The sequence below is a fragment of the Orcinus orca genome, chromosome 19, assembly GCF_937001465.1.
Source record: "Orcinus orca chromosome 19, mOrcOrc1.1, whole genome shotgun sequence".
In the NCBI taxonomy this organism is placed as follows: domain Eukaryota; kingdom Metazoa; phylum Chordata; class Mammalia; order Artiodactyla; family Delphinidae; genus Orcinus; species Orcinus orca.
In genome coordinates this window covers 8,469,872-8,489,909 of record NC_064577.1, presented here as the reverse complement: position 1 = coordinate 8,489,909, position 20,038 = coordinate 8,469,872, and the positions used below count along the sequence as shown (strand labels likewise).

The 20,038-nt window shown below is 38.5% G+C and overlaps 1 protein-coding gene across 2 annotated transcripts in view; it reads right to left on the bottom strand.

Annotated features, from left to right (window-relative positions):
- PAFAH1B1 (platelet activating factor acetylhydrolase 1b regulatory subunit 1) overlaps positions 1-19,582 on the bottom strand; it is a 74,324-nt gene extending 54,742 nt beyond the window's left edge. Inside the window, exon 1 of one of the 2 annotated variants that reach the window (XM_004267042.3) lies at positions 19,444-19,582. The gene's annotated coding sequence lies outside the window, so the exon portion shown is untranslated. Of the gene's footprint in view, positions 1-18,614; positions 19,269-19,443 lie in introns of those variants that run through there. The other variant, XM_004267043.2, reaches the window with a different exon arrangement.
- Positions 19,583-20,038: the final 456 nt, after the last annotated feature.

Here is a 20,038-nt window from a genome sequence, read left to right as displayed (position 1 = left end):
AAAAAGAAAAATCAGGGGACTTCCCTGGTGGTCCAGTGGTTAAGAATCCACCTTCCAATGAAGGGGACCAATCCCTGGTCAGGAAACTAAGATCCCATGTGCCGCGGGGCAACTAAACCCGTGCGCCGCAACTACTGAGCCCGTGTGCCTCAACTAGAGAGCCTGTGCACCACAACTAGAGAGAAGCCCGCAGGCCACAACTGAGACCAAAAAATATGTAGCCAAAAAATAAAGAAATAAAATAAACATTTTAAAAAATAATAAAATTTTAAAATTAAAAAAGAAAAATCATTGTTGAGGTAGAAAACGCATCCAGTGATGTTTCATCAGCTTTTTCTAGAAACTAATTTGCTAGTTCTCTTTCTCAAAATCCAAAGTAAATACATCCACTTGCAATTTATCCACAGCAGTAGTCTCATATATCTGAATCTCAGGCAAAAAAAAACCCCTTACCTACCTACTGAAGTAAACATTTACAAAGATCTATATTAAGACCTCAAAGGAGGACACAGGGATCCTAATTTTCAGTACACTAATGCAACTGCAGTTAGGAAGGACTTTGTCTATAAATGCATCATTACATTATAACCAAGACACGGCTTACAAATTCAGGTTTAGAGTACTTTTTCCTTTAGTTAAGTAGCCAATTTAATTAACCAAGGAAAGTCAGCGACTCTCACCCTGGCTTAACCCAGCCTAATACTAAAGTGTGAGTCAAAGACTGTAAGGAAAAGCTATGTAGAACTCAGGTGAGGCCATTTATCTCCAGAAAGGGATAATGAGGCAGCATTCCACATACCGAAGTCTTCATTATGGATATATTTCACTTTGGGTGCATGCCTCTCACCCATATGTTTTGCAATTTTTCATTTCCCTTCAAGATTCAGCCTGAAGGGGACTTCCCTGGTGGTCCAGTGCGTGAGACTCCACGCTCCTAATGCAGGGGGCCCAGGTTCAATCACTGGTAGGGGAACTAGATTCCGCATAGCCATACCACAACTAAGAAATCCACATGCCTCAACTAAGGCCCGGCGCAGCCAAAATAAATAAATAAATAAATACTTTAAAAAAGATTCAGCCTGAAGGCAGCGCATCACCACCTCTGTGAAGCCCTCCTTAGCCAGCCTACTCCCTACTCTTTTTTAATCTCACTGTGTCATGTACATATAATCCTAATAGCTACCATTTACGGAATGACTTTATATGCTGGGCCCTTTTCCTGCAATGTTTAATTCTTACAACACCCAGCAAAAAAACTAATATACTTATTTAACAGTTGAGGAAACAAGTTCACTAAGGTTAAAGCATGTATTCAAGGTCAAACAGCTAAACAGTGGCAGGGCCAGGATGCAAACCCGATTTGTCTCTGACTTCCACACCAATGGTTTCAAACAGTAGGAATGAGGACAGAGAGGAGGCCAAATAGGCAGGATTCTGTTTTTTATCTGTTTATATATTGGATTTCTGCATAAAAGCTCTTTGGAAAAGTTTCCACTGTTAAAATAAATCAGAAAAATCACTGATTCTACCCTGTGCTGCCTCCCACAATCTTTGTAACTATATACATGCTGTCTCTAGTACCAGACTGATCTCCTTGGGGCAAACACTGAACTGAATTTCTTTGCCTCTCTAGTGCCGGGTACAGTATCTAGCACCCAACAGATGTTTGTATGGAGTCAAGCTATGAAAGCAAAACTTTCCAAATCAAATAACTATATTTCCATGGTTACAAGCAATTATAAAATAACTACACAGCAATTTATAGTTACTAAAATTCTTTCATATATTATCTTTTAAAAAAGAGAAACCAAATGAGCTTTAAAAAATGTTTTCCAGGGCTTCCCTGGTGGTGCAGTGGTTGAGAGTCCACCTGCCGATGCAGGGGACACGGGTTCGTGCCCCGGTCCGGGAAGATCCCACATGCTGTGGAGCGGCTGGGCCCATGAGCCATGTGCGTCCGGAGCCTGTGCTCCGCAACGGGAGAGGCCACAACAGTGAGAGGTCCGCGTACCGCGAAAAAATAAATAAATAAATGACTGTTAAAAAAAAAATGTTTTCCAGGGCTTCCCTGGTGGCACAGTGGTTGAGAGTCCGCCTGCCAATGCAGGGGACGCGGGTTCGTGCCCCAGTCCGGGAAGATCCCACATGCCGCGGAGTGGCTGGGCCCGTGAGCCATGGCCGCTGAGCCTGCGCGTCCGGAGCCTGTGCCCCGCAACGGGAGAGGCCACAACAGTGAGAGGCCCGCGTACTGCAAAAAAACAAAAAAGAAACAAACAAAAAAAATGTTTTCCAAAAATGGCACATTTATTCAATATTCAAAGCTTTATTTTAATAAAATATCAATTATCTAACAACTGTCAAACAGTATTGGCAAAAGACATTAAGCATGTTTCATTTTCTTGTTTTAATTGCCATACTGAAATACTATTAGAGTTAAACCATATAAAATTGCCAATAATGGCAATTACACAGGTTCAACCTAATGCTTATCAATGGTGTTTAAACACCATTAGCAAGCTCTCAGCAGCTAGCAAAAAGAGAACTTGCGGGATTTATTTACATAGTTTTGACCAAAAAATTAAGCAGAGTAACTCTCTCCTCTGTGATTTTATAGTTCTTTGTACAAACACATATTTAACACTTCTCACAGCACACAGTAATTATCTACCTTGATGTCTCCTCAACAACACTCCTCCAAAGCTGCAACCCTGACATATTCCTCATTATATCTCTACCAAATAGCATGGTAATTAACACACAGTAGGTACAGAGTAAGTGTTTCTAAATGTCTGCTACAGGAATCACAGTAAAACTGAGATAAAGATTTACCATGTTCGCAGAACTAAAGATACACTATATCACTTTATTCTCAGCTTTCTTTTTTAAAATTCCCAAAAATCAAATTCTGAAACATGGGCAATAAAATACATCAAAGTCCAGCTGCTTGGAGCTGGTTTCGATGTAATTTTTTTCTTTTAAAAGATTTAACACTAATTAATATATGTCAGAGAAAGTATACCAATTTAAAAATCCTGTAGAAAATCAACTGACTGTCTCAAACTTAATACTAAAACTTTAAAACTTAAAGGCCTTTTAACCTTCTACCATGCATATTACTCTTTTCGCTTTTGCTTACAAAGGCTACATTTTCAAGTGACAATTAGACAAACATAGCTACAGCCTGTATATCTTTTTTTTATCAAAACTAAGTCACACACACAAATCCACTGCCTTAAAATTCAGAGGAAAAAAGCTTACTAATACTTCTAAGCATACCAACAATAACAGAAAACATACTGTTCTGTGTACCTTTTTTTTTTTTTAAGTACAAGTTATGGTGAATATTAATGCAGATAGCCCAAAGGAATTATGACAATGCAGAAATCACTGCAATTCTTAAGCAAGGGAGCAATGTTCTAAAATTGATGTTTCGTGGTGATTTTTTTGGAGATGTATAGGAGATATTAGAACAAGGGAAGGCTACAATTAGAAGATAAAAGAGGCCTGGACTAGGATGGAAGCAGTGAGAATGATTTGGGAAAAAAAGAGCTTTAGAGTCAAACGGCAATTATGCAAGAGTGCAATTTTTTTTTTGACCTGGTCTACTACTACTTGCTCTTGGTCTTAAAGATGGCGTTCTCAAGGATATGATTTGGTCCTAACGGTGGATCCCCTGTTTACAACCAAAGCCACTGTCCAGGTGTTGTGCCAATCCAACTGGAAAACTTCCATTGTCTCTCGAACTGATTTCTAGTTTACTACTATCCACACCAATGCTTGCCTCCAATGAAACAAATAATGAGAAATAACTACATTCTCAGTGTCAGTTATTCAATTTATTTACTGAGGATCTACCAAGTGCCAAGTATTCAAATCAAACAACACATATCTGTGTTCCATGTAACTTAAGTGTCTCATCTATGGAAAACTACATGTGACCTAAAAGCACTGCTGAGAGATAGTCCCTGTCCATAAGAAACTTACAATATGGTTGAAGATGTGAGCTATATATACATATCCTTTAATTCATTCATTGACTATTCTGCTAGGCTCTGTGATATAAGGTTTTACTATAAATAAAGGTGAATAAAATGCAATCCACCCCCCTAAGAGAATGTACAATCTAGTTAGAGTAAAATGGGAGAGTGGAGAAAGGAAAGGAGGTGATAAAGTATATAACATGAGCCCAGGACTGACTGAGTCAGCTTTATAAACTGAAAGGCTAAAGATGGAAATGACTGGCAGTTTTTTGAGGCAGGTTTTAGAGGAAGGGAAAATAATATGTTGAATATAACATGAATACAAAATAACCAAATGCAAAATTATTTTAAGCAGCTGAAAAATACAGTATTGCTAAAAAGTTGAGGCTACATATGGCAAACTGAGAAATACAAAGGGCAGTCATCAGTAAGAAAACAGAGTGGTATAAACACTGAATTCAAGAGATTCAGTAGTGAAGGTAACAACATAAAAAACTGAGTTCCAGTAGGGTTGAACAAAAAAATCTTACTTGGGGAATCGAGCACATGGAAAGAAAGAAGGGGCAGAGCCACATATTAATATGTTTCTTGAGCGAAGAGACCATATCTATTATAAACATAAATAAAAACAATACCTCCTTACATTTAATCTATGCTAAAAACCACCAAGAGTCCATTTTCACAGGAATGGTCTGCTGAAGCAATTAATTTCCAGCAGCATGAAACAGAGTTGTGTACTGACCCCCTTTTTCTTTAAATCTATTTCTTAATGACTTTACCAGTTTTGTATACTCTGGAAGAATACTGCTCTGTCCACCTTCAAACAAGACAGGAATGTAGCAGATTCTAAGAAGAATCTTAACCTTCAAGCAATCCCAGTTTTATTTGGGTAAAACTAAGTTTTCACAAAAATATTTAAATCCTACATATGAATGGTCTGTGTTTGATATATGGAACACCTGCACTTTAGGTACTTGTCAAGGAGCTTAATCTCAATAAATATCAACAACTGGATTGAGGGAAACTATATCCATTGGTCAGACACCAAAGGACAACCTACCCACTCATTCAGACTGACTCTCATGTGATGTGGTTGGTCTTCCCATATTGAGTGCTGTTAAATACTAGACATCCATCTACCTTAGAGATGTTGATGAGGGAAATGATAATTACACATAATCCTCTTTATGAGGACCCCTATGAGAAGTTATAGTCTGATAGTATCAAGTTAGTTACCTTTCTGAACTGTTTATTTTTATCTTAAGGACTTTATGAAAAACGTCACCTCATAGAAAAGCTCAGAGTCAAATCTGTGCTCTCTGCCTGCAACAAGACCATTGTGATAGACCTTTGTGGCCTAGATTCTCATTCCATTTTGTCCCTACCCTTTGTTTTCGTTTCTTCTTTCTCTTTGTTTTTAATTTGTGGTATTTTCTAGTTTATACATCTTCATAAATTGCCTTAAATAGGTTACAAATCAAATACTTACAGAGACTAGGCAGGTAAAAGTGTGAATCAGCTAGAAATAAGGCAACAGTGGTAGGACTGGGTTTTTAAAGTAAGTCGAATTAAAAACAAAAACACTGAGCAGACAAAACACATTTTTGATCCAAATCCTCGACCATCCATTTGTAGCCTCTGAAAAAGGTACTTAATAAATACAGTGCTGAAAGGTAGGATGGTTTAGAAGATTAAACCAGTTTCAACCCCTCTGCTTAAAATCTTTCTGGAACAAGGGTGTATGTAACAGCTAAAAGAACAGGTAAATATCCTGCATTCGCACAAAACTTCACAATTTACAAGCCATCTTCATATCCTTTTGATCTTCAACTTCACTATGTGGCAGCCCTCACAGCTATGTGCACAAAATGCAGAGATCACAAACTCAAAACAATGAAGGTAGTATAAACCAGTGAAGCAGGAAAGGCTGTGATCTTTCCATACAAGACTCATTTTGTTTCCATATTAATCATGTTACAATATTCTTCACTTCCAGAGAAATATGCTATTCTACTTTTCTTGAATATTGCAGTTGTCTAGCTACACTTTCCCCCCATTTTTTATAAAAACATCAATAGAAAAGTATTTCTTCACTATAAACAACAGTGCAAGGGCAATAATAAACAGTAATAGGAAGTGGTAGGAACTTGTTTTCCTGGAGAGCTTATGCCCATCTAAAGGAGGGCAGCTGTGGGAGTTCCCTGGTGGAGCAGTAGTTAAGACTCCACACTCCCAATGCAGTGTTCACATGCCACAACTAAGGAGCCCTCCTACTGCAACTAAGACCCATCACAACCAAATAAATAATTTTTTTTAATAAATAAAAAACATAAGGGAGGGCAGCTGTGACTCAGCTTAGGCCAACTGTTGCCATGGGAAAATGTGGGCCCCACTGTTGCCAACGCTTCTAATTTTTCAGGATAATCCAAAAATAGAGACTTTACACAAAATACCTAACTCCAAAATATTGACTCAAAAAAATTTTAACGATACAAGGCCAAGCATTTACACTTAGTTTGTCCTACAGGCCACCAGTGTGCAACTCCTGGCTCAATACTGAGTTAAACACAGGTTTTTGAACAGCTGAACAGACTGAGGAAAGTGGTACAAAATTTAGGAATTTATGGTCTAAAATCAATGTCAATATTATTCATTCTATTTATTCAATTCAAAGCATAAAAATTACTAAAGAACAAATATTTAATTAACCTTAAGATAAACTCTGCAATGAAAAAACAAAAAACAAATTTTATCATCTTATCTGCAGATACCTTTCCCATGTTCACTGCAGCACTGTCTGTAATAGTGAAAATCTGAAAACAATCTAAAGACCTATTTCTGTACTGTAGGTATAAACTATAGTATGATTATATATAAGAAATTCTTTAACATAATAAACTAGATCTACATATACCAATACATCTAGAAAACATTTTTTAGGTGAAAAAAACAAGTTGTAGAATAGTATACAGTATAACATTCAAGTAAACTCTAAGCATTATTGTACATTGTTTATGCATACATATATGTATAGTAAAAGTATAAAAACAGAACAAAAGAATATATGCAAACTTTAGGAGGAACTTTACCACTGGGAACAGGGAGGGAGGGGAGTAGGATTAGAAAGAGGATATCAACTCTAACTGTAATGCCATATTTCTTTAAAAAACAAACAAAAACTCCACAAAAACTCTAAAGCAAATATGATAAAATGTTAACATCTGTTAATTCAGGTAGTAGTTACGTGGATATTTTGTTATATCACTGCAGGTACTTCTCCTGCATGGTTGACATATTCCATAACAAAAATAAACAAACTATAAATATGTAAAAAAAAATTTAGAAGAAAAAACAAAAAGTACTTTCCTATGTATACGTCCCATGGTAGGCCCTCTTAAAACAAGCTGAATATGTAGATGATATGAAAGCAATGAAGGAATAAATCCTACACTTTTGAGGTCCTACTGTGTAGAATTTTGGAGTCAAATAGTGGAAGTTCAAATAACAACTCGGCCACCTACAAACTGACCTTGGGCAATCTTCAAACTTCCTAAGCCTGTTTGCCCACATATAACTGGAGCTAACACCACCACCTACTCAAACAACTGCGGTGAAGCTTAACGAGATAATCAGTGTTAAGGGCTTGTCTACCATTTTACTTCCCTCAGTAGAGTTCTAGAATAGTGAACATGTACAAAGAGAATAACTTCACTTTGAAGATGATACGGCACAGTACCTTTTGCACTTCTATATACATTATCAATGTAAAAAAGACACTGCTTTCCTAGTGTCCAAGGACAGAGAACGAATCAGTTTTGCCATCACAAGAAGGCAGAAGGTAAAGGCAGACTGCCCTATTACTATTACATCAATTTGTTTTAATCATCTTAACATCACCATAATAACAGCCACCATTTACTGAGTACTATGTGCAAGGTACTGTTCTAGGCTCTTTAAATATATTAACTCACTTGATATATCAGATAGAGTTTTATATAAGCTATAATAAGAGACAAAAATTGTAGATACCTTAAGATTATGAATTCAAAGAAAATTTCTTTCAGGTAAAAAAAAAAAAAAATTAGGGAAGGTTGCCTGGAAAAGGAGAACCTGGTATGCAGATTTGAAGGATACATAGGTCAGAAGATACACAGAGAAAAAGAGAAGGGAGGGAGTGGTAAAGAGTGAAAATGCCATAAGGAACAGAAAGTATCTTCATAAGGCTGAATCATAGGATACATGACAGGCAAGAAGAAAAAGAATAAGCAAGTGAGCTACGACACCAAAGAAAAGACCTTGAGTGTCCATTTAGGATTAAACAAACATCTATTAAATACCATGTTTCTAGTAAGGTACCCTTTGCATTTATTCATATACAAAGCTGATTAAATAATAGTAAAAACCTGGCAATGGGTTTTTGGCAAGAAAGTGACTTGAGAACCGTGGTTCAGGAAAATTAATCTGGCACTTTATGTAATATCCCACACATAATTCCTCCTCTTAATCTCTACTATGGATGGCTAATGACGCCCAGTTTCTCAATTCCACCCAGACACCCAAGCCACAAATCTGAGATGTCTTCTAATACTTCCCTCTCCTCATCACAGACTACTCATTCACAATTCTACCTCCTAAGCCTTTCTCCAATCAACAACCTTCATTGTCACTGTCTTATTTCAAGCACTAATCATTCTTTCCTGAAAAAGCCTCCTAAGTGACCTTCAAACTCCCATCTGTATTCCTCACTGCCACCTACATAAACTACCTAAATACACCTGATCATAATGCTCACCTTTGCTTAAAATTGTGTCTTCCAAATTGCCTACAAACCACACAGAATTTGTAAATTCTATCAATCTGGCTCATATGTACCTTTCCAGCCTCATATTCACATGTACCCTACAATGCCCTCTGCAAACTACTTTCCAGCATACACATAATAGTTTTTCATGCTTTTGTACCTGTATATGTTGCTCTTCCCTCTACCTCAAATGACCTTCTCCCATGTCCACTCCAATCATTCATTCAAGATTCAGTTTAAATATCATCCCTCTCAACTGTCTTTAGTGGGGAGATTTGATGAGCCCTGCAATAGCATAATTGACAGACATCATACACTATGTACACCACTACAACCCAGGACCCAGATTTAAAATACTATATAAGGACACTGAATTTCCTATCCATTTAATAATTTCATTAAGAATCTAGAGAAAATTCAAATTCAAGAAAGTTCTAACTTCAACCAAGTTTTCCCCTTTTTATAAAACTGAATGGCAAGAAAAAATATTCTTAAAATTTGACAAATCTAGATTTGGGGAGTTAAGATTTATCAAAGGAATGAACAGGTGATGAATGTTCTGCCTATCAAAGTTATTTACCATATATGAATAAACAATGAAAAATTAGATATAATAGAATTAACAAATTTTAACCTCTTTAATGATTCAGCAGTCACTTCAAATTTTTACAGCATTACTATGGTGCTATATTTTTATAATCACAAATCTTAATATAAAGTTATAATATAAAAACATAAAAAATCAATATTTAAGCTTTCTAGCTCTTTGGACGTGGGCTAAATGAGAGTTTTCCACATAATAGTGGATCTTTAAAGAGACATTTCTCTCCACATACTGAGAAAAACAGCAAAGGCCTATACATTAAGAGAAATTAAAAACTATCTCAGGCCATTATTTCTCATTTTTATGGAAGCATCATAACATACATCAAAGCCTCAAATATAACTAGCATAGAGGACATCTAAGATCCAAAGTGCTTGAAATGAATACTGCTTTAAAAATGTTAGAAATAATATCTTATGTGGGAATCAACCTTGACTCTTTTCTTTCTTCTTCTATATTCAATCAATTACCTGGATCTGCCAAGTTTACCGCCTCAATATTTGTTGAATTATTCTCTGTCTACCCTTAACAGTACTACCACAGTTCACACCATCATCTCTCACCTGGACTGGACCAATTTCAACAGGTCTATTAACATCTATCTTCTACTCAGCCCCAGAATCATCTATTTAAAATACAATCCGACCATATCTCTTCCTTACTTAAAAACAACCCTTCATTGGCTCCCTATTTTTTATTTAACAAATATTTAAATAGCACTTACTATATGCTAGTCACTGCTTTAAATGTTTTAGAAGTGTTCATTTACTCCTCACAACTACCTATGAGAATTTAAATAACGAGCTTTTATATTGTTTGTGTGTGTGTGTGTGTGTGTGTGTGTAATGTAACACAGCTATGTAAGCAGCAGAGTTGAACACAGGCATCTGGGCTCCACAATTGGGGCCTTTATTCACTGCACTATGCTGCCTCCCTATTTCCTGAAGTCCACATGCTTTAACACAGTTTATAAGGTCTTTGATTAGTATCTGGTCCCTTCCCACATTTCAAGTCTTATTTCTAACCAAGCCCCACTTTGCTCAAACTCCAGTAACACTGAGCACCTTGTAATGCATGCCTTCCCTCTCCTCATTTTGTGACCTTTATGATTTTACTGCTGCTGTCCCGTCTGGAGTACTTTCTAGCACCTCAGCACAGTTCTTATAACAGAGTGCACTGAACACACTCTGATGAAAGAATGAATTTTTAATGCATCATGAGAAATAATAAACAAAAATGTTCTACTATTAATTACACTGGTAGACATATAAAACATGAAAACACCAAATATCTTAGAATTCAAGTCTCCAATACACCTAACGGTTACCCTGTTAAAACACACACAAACAACAACCAAAAAAACCTCCCCCGACCTTGGTTCTCCTCAACTCTTTCTTGCTCCTTCCGAACACCCATATCTGCTCAACAGCCCAAAACAAAAAACACCTCAATTCTTCACCTTCCTCATTCCTTGTTTCTCTTACTTCCCATATCAAACTGGTTACTAATTTATACATACTCAATCCCTTTCAAATCCATTCTTTCAACCTGCACTGCCTCTTAAGTAGTCTCCACAAGTCTATCTACCTCCATCCACTCCACAGCTGCATCTTCCACAATGCTGACAGTAGGCTTTTTAAAAGGGAAATCTAATGATGTCACTTATCATAACTTAAAATCATCCTCTGGCACCTCAAGGGTAAAAACTGGTTTCAGTAAGCTTCTCAACTAGGAAGCTTACTGACAATGCAGATATCCCAGGTGCTCCCCACCACGGAATTTTTATTGCTTTTTATTGTATGAGTCTAAGATGAAGTCTGCAAACGAAGATGGTCCATGTGCCAACCCACTTCACAGGCCAGATCAGGGTAATGTTCTCACTCCTCTATACTCACCAATCACTCCAGCCATACTGAACTACAGCTACATGTAACCTCCCTCACTAACCAAGGTGTACTTATGAGACTAGGTACAAATTACTCCCCAAACAACATGACAAGATTTCTTCAAAAATGTTTAACCAACATCTTTGTGAAGACCTCCTTGAAAACTTTGGGCCCTCAGGACTTCCCTGGGGATCCAATGGGTAAGACTCCTCACTCCCAATGCAGAGGGCCGGGGCTCGATCCCTGGTTGGGGAACTAGATCTCACAGGCATGCTGCAACTAAGAAGTCCGCACAACGCGACTAAAGATCCTGCGTGCTGCAACTAAGACCTGGTGCAACCAAAATTAATAAATAAATATTTTAAAGAAAGAGAAAACTTTGGGCCCTCATCTCACCAAGTACATATTTTGATTATAGCACTATTATGCTACCTTTGCATGTTAAATATGTGTTCATAAATTTTAAGATCTTTGAGGGCAAGGGCTGACAATCATGTTTGTATCCCCAATGCTTAGAATATAATATATCTAAATAAATGTTTGCTGGACAGAAAAATTGATGAAAATTTAAAAGAGAAACAAAAATATGTAATGGTACTGCATAAGTTTCTTTTTAAAGTAGAAGCCCAATGATATTTTCTGTACAAGTGATACAATGGAAGGGCAAGATATAAAAACAACTGAAAGAACTGTAATAACTGCAATTCTCAAGAATTACCTTGCACTCAAGTTATAAATTCTCCTTAGGGTAAAATAAATATCTTTCAGGACACAGATCTACCAGTTCTGTTTTTAAAATAAGAGTCCAATTGGTCAAAAATACCGTCTTTTCTGCTGCAGTATTTACAAGCTTTTTGAGGGAAAGGGAAGAACAAGGAGGATTCAAATACTAGCACAGCACCAATGAATAAGATACCCTATTTGCTTTGCTTCTCAGATTACAGCAGTCTCCCTCCAAACAAGCCCCCAAATGTGGAGCTCTTCTCTAAAATCCCAACACTGAACTTTACTCTCAGAGTAATTTCTAGACGGATATATAATTCACTTAAACATAGCTCCTTCAAAGGCTTTCTCGGATCTTTATTCTCCAAACCACTGTTAAAATATTTTATATTTTTAAAAAGCTAGAAAAAATTGGGAGTTATTTAAATTAATAATATTTAAAATTCTAAACAAAATTTTCCTGATAGTTAAAATAAAGATGTAAATTGTTTTAATAAATGGGGAAGAGGAGGTGAATCCACCTTACAGAAGAATTCCAAATAACATATGTAAACAGACACTCCCCCACACACACCCCCACCGCCGACATGGAACTGGAGTCACTTCCAAAGGATAAAGAGAAAGGTAAAATAATAACTTTATGAGAAAACTGGCAAACACTACGTTAACCAAGTGATGAAATATCATGTAGCCTCTGACATGATGTGATGACAAGTGCACTTCACCTCTGGTATTTTTTCCAAAAACCCATAACCCATCTAATCATGAAAAAACACCAGACAAACCCAGTGTGGAGGACATTTTACAGAATACCTGACCAGGACTCCTCAAGACTGTGAAAGTCACGAAAAACAAGGAAAGACTGAGAAACTATCACAGACCAGAGGAGAGTGAGGATAAAAGACAACCAAATGCAACGTGGTACTCTGGATTAAATCTGCAACAGAAAGAGGCCATTAATGGAAAAACAGTGAAATCCAAATAAAGTCTGGAGTTTAGCTAATAGTAAATACCAAGATTCACAAATGTAGCACAGAAATGTAAGATGTTAACAATGGAGGAAATTGGATGCAGGGTATACACAAGAACTCTCTGCACTATCTTTACAACTTGACTACAAATCTAAAACTATTCCAAAATAAAATGGTTTCTTTAGAAAGAAAAACAGAAAAAACTGTTTGGGATTATTTAAATAATATTTAAAAGTACAAACAAAATTTTTCTTAAAATAAAGATATAGGGCTTCCCTGGTGGCACAGTGGTTGAGAGTCCGCCTGCCGATTCAGGGGACGCGGGTTCGTGCCCCGGTCTGGGAGGATCCCGCGTGCCGCGGAGCGGCTGGGGCCGTGAGCCATGGCCGCTGAGCCTGCGCGTCCGGAGCCTGTGCTCCGCGGCGGGAGAGGCCACTACAGTGAGAGGCCCGCGTACCACAAAAAAATAAAAATAAAAAAATAAAGATATAAATGTACTCTGCAGTTTAAATAACATGCTTATGAGCAATATAATTTTATATTAAAAAAAGGAATTAGTCCATTTGGCATTGATTTACATAGCACTTCTTGCCCTACTAAGAAACTCTGAAGTCATCTCTGGTTTCAGATACACATAATGGATAAAGGGGAAAGAATCCCTAATACTAATTCTTAAGAAATACATTTAAAACTATAAGAGCTATATTAATGTATTAATAACTGCTTATTTATGATTAAATTGTATGTTAATTCTCTTCCTTAAAAAAAGTCTCTAACAATAAAAAATATCTACTGAAGGGTTTACAGGCCTTTTATCCAATAATAGCAACCACCCTATGAGTTACATTCTGTCAATGTTATCCATTTATAGATTAGGAAACTGAGGCTTATTGCTCAAGGCTCATAGCTGATAAATTGTTGAGTTAGGATTATAATCTAAAATATTCATTTTTGGTTTTAGTCAACAGCTTTATTTAATTTTCTCTGATAATGTTAAATGTATAGCTTTTTCCCACCCTTAAGAAATAAGTTAACCAAAAATAATAATAATAATCAATACAACTGACTCTTTTTTTATTGGCCACATCACATGGCTTGTTGGATCTTAGTTCCCCCACCAGGGATCGAACCCAGGTCGGTCCCTGGTAGTGAAAGCGCAGAGTCCTAACCACTGGACCGCCAAGGAATTCCCAATACAATTGACTCTTTTATCTTCACTTTCCCTTCTTCTGCAGTCAGCATATTTTTGATAAAATAAAAACAACTATGGAAGGGAAGATGAAAAGATAAAATATATGCCTTATGCATACAAAATACTAAAATCATATCCTTTTATTCTTTGCCGCAGATTAAAAGTGAATTTAATCCACAACATGCAAATCCTTAATAACATAAGCTTTCAATTAAATTCCTTAAAAATTTCCCAGATTCTTAATTTCACTGTTATCAAAAGACAGTCTCTCAGAAAATTTCTTAACAGCCTCAGTTAACTGTCAGTAATTCTTGTCAGCACATAAGCGCTCAAGGACCAGCTAATCAAAATGCAAAGAACAGAAACGCAAATGTAATTTATCCAGTTGGGTTAATTCATTTCTTATAGGTGAGGGTTTTGTGGCCCTGAAACAACTATGTCATAAGTATGACCCTGTTCCTGGGACAACATAAAATCTCTGTAAAGGAAGTATGAACACTTTTCCCTCCTTCACCTTAATTCCAGAGAGATCACTGGAAGTTAGCCACTACAAAGAACTATAGGATATCTCATTTCCTTTCACATAACCCCATATTCAATCAAATGCAAAAAGTATTTATTTACTTATTAATACCACTTGTATGTATTTAAATAGATTTAATATTGATTTACTGATATTATTACTACTACTTGTATGTATGCAGCAAGTACTTATTTACTTATTAATATTACTATAAAGCAGTATTAGGCATTTTCTGCAAGTCCCTATTCAAATGCCTTATGCAAGCAAAATAGTTACAATATAAGACCATGTTAATAAATGCCAATTTAAATGATGCAGGCAATAAATGCCACCAGTTTTCACCATTTTAGAAAAGGAATTAACAAACATAAAAATAGTTTTGAAAAGAGTCCATTCTGTCAAAAGAAAAAGGAATGTTTGTTTGATCATGCAAGGCAATACCCAAGTGATTCACTGACTACAATATTTACCTCATTCTAGCTACTAACCCAACATGTGACCTTGGGAAAAGAAATTCTCTGAATTTTAGTTCTCTCATCCATAAAAAATACTATTCTATCTCAAAAAGCAGCTGACAGAACAAATGCCATGTTCAATATATTTAAAGTTCTAGGAAAAGGTTTACAACAATGTTAGATGACAATAACTTTAGAGGATACTTTTCCAGAAGTATCCTTGACAAATCCACAAATCAATCCTAAATAGGTAAGTTTCAACTAAAAGCCACCAACTTTTAAAGAGAAAACAATAAATCAAAATAATAAGCCCTTATGATACCTGCATCCAATGACTATAAAGCATTTCACCAACATCAATTAAAATTTGTAACTGCCGTGGCAAGGTTAAAAATTATACACACAGCAGAAGTTAAACTAAGGTTCCACTTAAATGACTAGCCAACATGCCATATCAAACCAGCAACAAAGCTAAAAGAATTCAAAAAGCCTTCACTGCAGTTACTTGTTACACTTATGTAATATAGCATCTTTCTTCATGAAATACAGATTTCTCAAAACATTTGGACTTCAGCAACTAAGATTCACTCTACAGCTAAGCATCTTCAGAATAGGTTTACTTTTTCTTTTCAGAAGTCCCTATATCATCAGTTTTTTTGTTTGTTTTTGTTTAGTTTTATTTTAAATAGAGCAACTTTTAAAGTAAAAAAAAGTTGTATAGTAAAAGTGGCAAAGAATTCCCACTTTAACTATTTCTCTCTCTCTAAAGTGCATAAAAACAGATTACCCATCATAATGAAATATTTTCACAACAGAAACTTACAACCAAGTAAAAAAATCTCTTTTAGGACCACAGCGGACATGACAGGCGTGGTTTAAAACCAACTGAGCCTCAAGTCCCTTTGGCAAAAGAGTGCATGACTCACTGCTTTAGAACTCAATGGGAAGAACTGGAAAATTCACTCTGATTGCCCTAAGATTTTGTTTTGGATTTGTTTTTTAAGATATCTCCATCCTAATGCTGACAACTGCCACAGTTTCTATGGCTTACCTATTGAGATTAAGATGACAAATTCTGAATAATATGAACCACATGTAAACAAAAAGTAAGGTCCTATATTTTCTTGGACACTGAAAATATGAGCCATAAGGTAAAGTCATATATACAGTATTATTTATTGCATAAGAGGGAGCAACACTTACACTGAAAAAATATAGACAATGAAACACGGATATTCTAGCTGGAAAACCAAAAATTATCAGATATTTATTTTTCCCTTCCAGAAAACATCTCTAAATCTTTTATATACCAGAGTAATTGTATATGGAAAAAAAGATACCAAGTAAGTCTACTAAAAAATTAACCCATCCCAATCTCATTATAAGTTTTATAAGTATAGAATTATGAAGAATTTTAAAAACTGCTCTCCAAATTAAGCAAAAGATTCTGCCACATGTACCAGAAGCACACATAGATACACATTTGTAAGTAAAAGCTCTCTTACTTAAGTCAAATTATTTTAAACTCCTAATCAACTAATAATCTACTGAAAAATCTCAGCTTAGTATGCTTTTATAGCTAGAAATACTAGGGGTGGGGATATGTTAGACACATAACAGTGAATTATCATACTAACCTCATTCCTCACCACATGAACCCTTCTACTTTCTAATCACATTAAAAATAACAAAAATGTAAAAATATATCATACACTGACAAAGTCATAAGGCCCATCAAAATCACATTTACAACATGAATTTGACATTCTTCTGAGAACATCTATTCACATGAATGCTTGATACAAGACATTAAAATGACCTACCCTCTCTTACGGTAGTACCTTACTGAAAGGTCTCTTCCAAAGGACAACACAAGAGAAAGGGTCTATATAAAGAGCATTTAACACAAATTATCTTATCCTTTCTTACTCACTTTGATGTTCATTATTTAGAAATCACAGATTTACTGTTTTAATGCAAACTAAAGTTAAAGAAAACATCTGCAATGTTCTCATTAGATTTTTGCAATATTCCTACTACCATTTTTTGCCAAATATTTCTGGCATTCGTTAATCTACACTTACTTAACTAAAACAATAAAAAACATTAAGAAGTGTGTATAAATATGTGTGTGTATGTATACGTACAGATACATAGAGACAATAAGTATTTGCTTTTAGGGCAGGGACATTGCTTTTTACCCCAATCATTCAATACCCACCTTGCAAAAAAGGTGGAAACTAAAAACACGAGATTTTAAGATTTACTACAGAGAAACGCCTTTGTTGTAGTACCAATTAGCATCAAATAACCTTACAAAACATAAGCAAGAGAAAAATGCTATGAAAGGGCAATCTAGCATTTCACAGCTTCTGCTCTCTTACTCCACCCAGTCTCCTCGGCTCAATGGCTGTTCACAGCAACCACAAATATTAGCCCATTTTTAAAAAAGGTGTGGGAGAGGCACCGAAATAGGGCTAACTCCATCAAAATCAAGATATACAGAAATATTCTGTGAAAAATTAAGTTCCATTCTGATTTATAAAAATAACAGCTTTGTTTCATTTAGGAGATCCTCCCCTTGTGAACAATCCAAACAATGATCATTTATAATAGAACATGAAAGAATAAATCACCCTAAACACAGATTACTCTTCTGCTTTAATAAAAACTGCAATTTGCAACTGCCAATTATTTTGCAAAACTGTGTCCTGAAAGATACCCATGAGAGATTAAAAGCTAGCTTAATGCCTTAGACCCAAATCAGAATTTTTTAAGTAACAGCTTTTAATATATTCAACATTATATCACTACCGACATACCCAACCAGGAAATTTTCCCGATTAAAAGACTGGACCCTGCAGCAATCAAGCTTGCTGCAGAAAAAAAGAAAAAAAAAAAATTTCAAGCAAATACTACTGTGGCAAAAGGGGAGGGATGACATTACTGATATGAAAGGCCCAAGCACTGTCTCCTCCGCCCTAGCCTCAAAATGAAATTCACACAAAACGATCCCACCTCCCAACAAAAACAGAATTACCAAAAATGGCACAAATTTTTTGTTTAGCCTTTAAAACGTTATAAATCTCAAGGATTGTGTGTTAAAGTAAAGGTCGGAACATCGGTAATATCTTTATTCTCTCCCGACTGCCTCTTAAGGAAAGGGGGAGGGGGGGACCTTGGCATGACATCGCCCATTGAGAACGAAACCACAAATCTGGTTCTTCGCTTCCAAAGCACAATTTCTTAACCAAAGGATTGATATAAATTGGACCCAAACCCCAACCCCAAAAGAAAATCTCCTGCCCTGCTCCCAAGGAGTTTCTTGCTAAGTCACCGAAGAAAGGCAGAATCACAAATAAAGCCAAGGCACCTTTCTGTCTTGTCTCACGATATTGAAAACCTCCTCCTCCTCTCCACTCTTCTGTCTAGAGAGAGAGAGTGAAAATTTGCCCACCACCTCAAAGGCATTTTCTCACCTGGGAGGCTACGGAAGGCACTGCGTTTCCTAAATGAGTGGGGAGATTAGATTAGAAGGAGAATGGCTGAGGGCCTCGAAGCTCAGCGCTATAACGTCAAAAGGCAACTCCCGTTGAAGGAGCCGGCGGCAGAAAAGAAAATCCTGCCTCATTTGGTGGGTGGGTGCTGCGGATGGTTCGGTGGGTCGGGCCGCTCCTCCTCAGTGGGTGCAGAGGCTGGACCACTGCACAGGGGGACCAGGGAAGGGCTGGACCATCATTCTCAGGTCAACCCCATCCTAAGGACAGGTGGGGGACAGAACGCCTGAAGGCCTGTGGGTGCCGAGGCGGCTTGGGGCTGAGCCCAGTCCCTGAGCGCCAGCCGCGGGTGGGGTGGGGACTGCGGAGCTCGCCTTCCGCGGCGGGGGAGAGGAGGGCCGAACCCTTTCCCCAAGATCAGAGAGAGACCTGCTCTCCACGCCCTTCCTACCCAAGAATACTTTTCTTGCTAAGTCACCAAGGGAGGAGGACGATCCCTTCCCAGGGAGGGCCGCGGGTGGAGCCGCGGCGGCCCTGGCAGCCCCCGAACCCGAGCCAGGGAGGAGGGGAGCGAGGGCAGCGCCCTCCCCGGCCTGTCCCCCCTCCTCCCGTGTCTCTCACTCAACGGCCGTCGCGGCCGCCATTTTGAGAGCGAGAAGAGAAGAAGAAGGAGGAGGCGGCGGCAGGGGGAGGGGAGTATGGGAGGGAGGGGACCGGCGCAGCCACATCGTCAGGCCGCCGGGCCCGGCCCGCAGCCGCCGGAGCGCGGTGGAGAAGACAGAGGGGAGGACGCAGACCCTTGCCGCCTTACCGGAGCGCTGCACCGCCGCCTCCGCAGGGCCTCTTCCGTCCTTCACTCCCATCCACCGGCGGGGGAGGGGGAGAGGGAGAGGGAAGGGAGGAAGGAGGGAGGGAGGGAAGGAGGGAGGGGGAGGATGGCGCGCTGGGCCCTGTCCCGGGGAGGGGGAGGGGAGGGGAGCGGGCGGGCTCCTCAGCCGTTCCGGGGCTCGAGCCCACGCCTGGCGCTCGCGGTTTCTCCCGCTCGCACCCGAGCGCTCCCCTCCTTCTCCTTCTCGCTCCCTGGACCCCGGCGTCGCTGCTCGTTCGCTCGCTCACTCGCTATCTCGGCCGCCGGACTCCGCCGCCGCCCCGCCGCTCCAGCTCCGTCTGTCACAGGAGCTGCCCCAACGCCCTGACGTCACCGCGCCGCCGCCGCCGCCGCCCCAGACCCGCGGGGAAGAGGGAGGGGAGGGGAAGGGAGGGGTCCCGGAGCGGAGGAGGGGCTGCGGCGCATGCGCCGGCCTGGGCGGGCCCTCAGACGCGCTGCCTTCCGCTTAGGCGGCGGGTTGCCGGTGCGGCTTGGCGGTACCTAGGCGTAGACGGACGAGTTTGCGCGCGAGGCGCTT